Raw genomic sequence first — 6,063 nt, 5'->3', positions numbered from 1 at the left:
GATGGGATGGGCATTTTCTCTTGACTGCTCATTCTTTAAATGTGGTAAAAACAATTATAAATTGGAAATAGGATGTCATTTTTGTTAATGATAAATTAAGGGGAAAAAATATGGGCAATATTAATATAAAATGCTAATATCAATAATATCAACATTACTGTCAGAGTGTCAAATACTGTATTTTGCAAACTTCGAGACATTAAAGTGTATTATGGATAACTATCATTTTCCATGTAATTTATCTTAAAATAGTTTTTCTAGATAGCTGTCTATGGGATTAGAATGCATTCTGCTTTTTTTTTTTGGTTATTAATAGAGTTTAAAGCTGTCAAATTTTGTTTAGCTTTCTATAGTAAAAAAAAACTTGACCAGTAGTAACAATATTTCAACATTATTTTAAAAATGTGGACTTTTTTCTGGTAGGAGTAATGAGTCACCAAAATTTGCTCATTCTCAGAAAAGAAGCACACTGAGTGTGGCAGCAACTGCCCACTATCCCCTAATAATTACATCCCTTTTTCCAAAGTTATAGACTTGTCCTAGAGCACACAGCCACCAAAAATACAGATGACATTTACAAGCCTCCTAATAGCTGCTGGCTGCAGCCATAAGACTCATCTCTGGCCAAGATCAGGACCTCAAAAGTGACGCGTGCGACCTCCTCAAGAGCAGGTCTTCCTTTTCCTCTTTTCCTCTTCAAATCAAAATATAAAGAGCCATTAATGGCTTCCTGGCAGAGAGCTGCCGTCTCAGCTCAACGTCCATGTGAGACAGAAATAAGCGCCTATCTTGTTTAAGTCCCGTGTTTTCAGCTAAACCTATATCCTAACTAATATGCTGACTAAAAATAGACACAAAATAAATTCAGACCTATGTACGACAGGTGCCACAGTAAACTAGCTATGTTTCTCCTTCTTTATCTATCATCTATCTATAAATAGTAGCAGTTTCTGCTTTTTCACTCTTCCTTAAAATGTATGTTTGATTGAGAATCATTCAAAGTCTTTTGGATGGCTCCCAATTGCCTTCTGAATTAAGAACAATCCCTCACTAGACAGTCAACATTCCACAGTTTTTCCAGCCTCAGCTACTCACATTACTCTCTACACACACCTCCCCACCTTCTCTGGTCATACCAGTTGCACTTTGGGGGGCCTTGCCTGTTCTTCCTCTCTGTGCAAGTCTTATCCACCATGTTATGAAAGAAACAGAATTATACAAAAAATCCGAGGGCTTTGGAGTCAAATGGGCTTGATCAGAAGCCATGGGGTCCCCCTCATATGACACGCTCTGACTTTCCCTCATAGCACTTCTCACAGCTTGTTATTGCATATTTGACCACTAATGTGCCTCTCCTGCTGGACCCCATGAGCAGGCATGAGTCTATTTGTCTCACCATTTTATCTCCAGCAGTAACATAGTGCCTGGCAATTGGGAGACAGATAATAAGTATTTTTGTGTGAATGAATAAATGTCTCTGAATCGATTTTCTCATCTATTAAATGAGACCAATAATATCTAACTCACAGGGTTGTTGCTAGAAATGAATGGAAAAAGTAAAATTAGATAAGGTGTGTCCAATGACTGGCACATAGTACATACTTAATAGATGAGAGGCAAAATCGCGTTGTGATTCACAGCATGAACTTTGGAATTAGATCCACCTGGGTATGGCTTTAGCCAGGCACTTGGTATATGACATAATGCTGATATAATAAAATTTGCCTGGCATTATTATTTAATGGATTAAATTTGATCATTTCTGTGTTTACCATGGTGTGTGTTACCTAACAGGCGTTAAGTGATGGTATCTATTTGTATACGTCCCTCATCTAATTGTTCATTTACTTGTTCAGCACGTTTTTATGGATTCCATACTATGTACCTGGCACTAGGCTATGTGCTGGGGAAACAATGGGAAACAAATCAGAGTGGACCATGGGCCCACCTTATAAAATCTACACCCTAGGGAGGTAGGCCATTAACTAAGTAAACATGCCAATAAATATATAAGTATTGATTGTGGATAACTGCTAAGAAAGGAAAGGACAGTACTATGAGAAGGTGCAACAAAGGGCAGAGATTTACAGAAGTATCTATTCTTCAGCTCAAATGACAACAGCTCTGTGAAACCTGTTCTGTCCCATTCTCTCCCAATTATATGGCCTTTCTTTTTCATTCAAACCCTATACCACATCAGACCTTTATTATGATATTTTCTTTACTTTTTTACTTGTTTATTTTTACTTATAAGAATAGCTAATGTGATATACCATTAGCTAGTCTTATGAGTCTACGGTAAACCCTTATCTAAAACTGGCCATCTGGATTATAAACTTCTTGAAGGTAAGATCTATGTCTTACCTCTTCTGTTGTACCTGTAGGATCTAGTAGGGATTCTGGCATGTATTCAGGGCTTCAGGAATATTTGCAGAATAGAAATAAATTTTACTCTCTTATTTGATTTTTGAACACGAAAAATTTACCCAGTTCAAATGACTCTAATCTTCACATTAGGCTATTTCTTTAGCTAGTGAATTTCTATACATCAATTTCTTGCACATGTTATAGATGAATAAATAAGAAGCAAGTTACAATAGTCAGAATTTTAATCATCAAAAACAAAAAGCCTTAACATCCTATGACAAGAGGCATATTGTTGGAAGAATCCCAGACTGAAATCCCTTGACCAACATCTGAAAATATTTTCTGTTTTCTGCAATATTTGAAAGTACCTTCCCAACATAAAATTCTGCTGCTGCTGCCTGTCCTATTATCTTGTCAAAAAGAATAGTCATCATTACTTACAACAGAAAGCATCCTAATGGCTCTTTCTGGGAGCATAATCCCTTTACTGAAAGTATTTAAGTATATAGGTTGAAAGTAAATAATACTGTAAAGAAAATGTATCAGCTCACATAACTGGAAAATCCAGAGATACAGATGTTTTAGATAAGGCTTGATCAAATGCCTCAAGGATATCCGAAAGACCTGGGGTTCTTTCCGTCTCTCCTTGTCAGCTTCATCCAGAGGCTAGCTCCACTCCTAGTCCCAAGATGTCTGCTCGCAGCTTCTGGAGCCATGTGATTTGTATGTGTTTCAGAAAAAATAACTTTGTCCCAAACCCCCTATAATCACTGCGTGGCCTGCTCAGTTCATGTGCTTACACTGGCTACAGTTGCTGCAGTCAAAAGGATGGAATGTGATGATTGGCTTGGCACATTCTACCCCTATTAGGAGGCAGTGAGGTCAGTTTTCGCAAAATCACATCAATCCCAAAAGAACACTGGGGACTGTTGGGAAGGGAAAAGGGGGAAGTTGATGCTGGCAAGGCATCTAACAAACATTGACTATATAAGTCCCTGGTCAGCCTTGGTGTGTGAAGCCTGCTCCTCAGGAGAATAAGATCACTCATTCATATCATTAAGAGGAAAAGGGAAAAACATAGACTTCTTCCCTTTCTTCTGAAAATGGCATCACACTCTGACAATAAAATGAGCTTTGCTTTTGAATTTTCTCTTCTCAAGGGAAAGTGTTATTGTCTAATATAGTCAGCATATTTATTTATTTATGTATTTATGTATGTATGTATGTATGTATGTATGTATGTATGTATGTATTTATTTATTTATTTATTGTATTGGGGAATATTGGGGAACAGTCTCCAGGGCCCATCAACTCCAAGTCATTGCCCTTCCATCTAGTTGTGGAGGATACAGCTCAGCTCCAAGTCCAGTCACCATTTTCAATCTTAGTTGCAGGCGGCACAGCCCACCATCCCATGTGGGAATTGACCCAGCAACTGTTGTTGAGAGCTCGCACTCTAACCAACTGAACTATCTGGCTGCCCCTCTGGAAGCTCAGTGGCAGCTCGTTGTCTTCAATCTAGTTGTGGAGGGCACAACTCACTGGCTCATGTGGGAATCGAACCGACAACCCTGTTGTTCAGAGCTCACGCTCTAACCACTGAGCCCTCCGGCTGCCCCTATAGTCAGCATTTTTAAATAAAATTATTCCTATTCTAGATTTTTGAAATCATTATGGACAAGTGAAGGCCAAGTAACAGTATATACTCTGTCTTAAGTATTATATTTCCTAGGAGAAATGTTAACATTTTACCTCATATTCAAGGAAAAATAAATTGAGAGAACTTTAGGGGGAAGGTTTTCATTTGTCTCCACTTATTTGATCAAGCAAAAGCTGCTAGAAAACTTACTGTATTAACTTTCTCTTTTTCAACTTCCTCTGTCTCTACCCACCCCACTCCCATCTTTCTCTTTCTTTGTCTCTTTCTCTCTCTCTCTCACACATACACAAACACACACACACACACACACACACACACACATTTTTTCTTCTTTCTCTGTCCTTTCTCTCCATTTCCTCTTTCTCTACCCACTTTCATTCTTCCTTTCCATCCTGAAATACTGTCTCCTCATTCTTGTCTCTCTACTCTCGTATTTTTCACTCTTTCTTTCTCTCGAAATGGGTCCCAATAGATGGATTAGTTTAGTAGGAGAAAAAAGGTTCTTTTTTTCTTCATAATGTCATGGAAACAAGTATGAAACTGGTGGGAATGAATTAGGCCTGTCTTGGGGAGCGCTTCTCCGATCTCTATAGCCTCCAGATTACATTAGAGGACATAGTCTCAGCCGTCTGGTAAACAATATGCTGGTTTCACCAAAATGGTCGGCATTAGCCATGATAGGAGAGAAACGCCGATATGTTTACTGGTGAGCTTTGCAGTCTAACCCTTATCTCCCTTATCCTCACACCACCCTCCAGAGCTAAGAAGGGAGCATAGTTTTCTCACCCCCATTTCAGAATCTTGAAGGCCCAGTAAGCACAGGCCCTATCAGTGTGATAGAATGAACAGATTTTTTGGCTTAGGGTATTATTGTCTTTACTTCTGGCTGATTTTTCAACTCTGACATTCCTCAGAGTAGCATGAAATTTCTTTCCCAAATAACTTTATCCAGTAATCATTAGTATTATCAAGAAGAACGACTCACCAACAAGAGACAGTGACATTAAAGTCAAGTAAAATATAGTAACTCTTCTTATACAATAAAAGCATTATGCTTTGGGATCAACCTAAGCCAAATACAGTCCTCAAGTAAGTAAAAGAAATCCATTGCGTATTTCTTTAGGGAAACATATACAATAAAAAAGTTGTGATGTACAGTTTTTTTTAATAGCTATTTCCAGTCAGCAAAATGCCCTTGATTGGGGGATAACTCTAAGAAGATTATTTCAAAAGCTCTTGTAAGATATATGGCACGAAAGTTTTGACCAACATTTTCTAAATAGAGACATAATTGCTAATGGTAAAGGAGAAAAAAAGTCTGTCCCTGGAGAGGTAATTTAATACCTAAGTAGAAGTACAAAAGATAGAAGACTACAGAAAAATAGAAGACTAATAAAACTTTATGTTGCTTTTATATCTAGTTTTAAGGGCTGTTCTCATGATAACAGACAAATATACTATTTTCTTGTAACGAAGGATTTGCATATGACTATTATTTAATTTCCTTTAAGGTTTGTGTGTGTGTGTGTGTGTGTGTGATTCTGCACAGCCATTATGGTTTATGACCATTTGTACTAATGGAAGGGTCAACATTGGAGTTCAGCAAACTTACTGAATGCCTTCTCACTTGACAACAGGTGTGTATCTAGATTGGGCCTGCATATGTCCTGTCCTCAAGGATCTCACAGTCTCATGAGGACAAAGACATTTATTTAAATAATTACAATAAGGTAATCTCTACAATGGGAATATAAGAAGGGAATTAAGATTCTATGATGGAGTCTGGGAAGACTTCATAGAGGAGGTAGCTTTTGAGATGGAACTTGAAGAATGAGTAAGAACAAAGAGAAGTGAAGAGGGTTGCTGTTCCAGGTAGAGAGAATATCACATGCCAAGACACGGAGGTATGATTGCATTTGTCCTGCTTAATAAGCCCACAAGGAAATTAGTATTGTTAGAACGTAAAAGTATGGGTGTAGCATAGAAAATGAGGTGTGAGCAGAAAGAAATATGTGAAAAAATCACAAATTTCATTT

The sequence above is a fragment of the Rhinolophus sinicus genome, chromosome 3 (assembly GCF_057876585.1).
Source record: "Rhinolophus sinicus isolate RSI-liver-muscle chromosome 3, RSI-T2T, whole genome shotgun sequence".
Lineage (NCBI taxonomy): Eukaryota > Metazoa > Chordata > Mammalia > Chiroptera > Rhinolophidae > Rhinolophus > Rhinolophus sinicus.
This window is presented reverse-complemented; position numbering follows the sequence as displayed.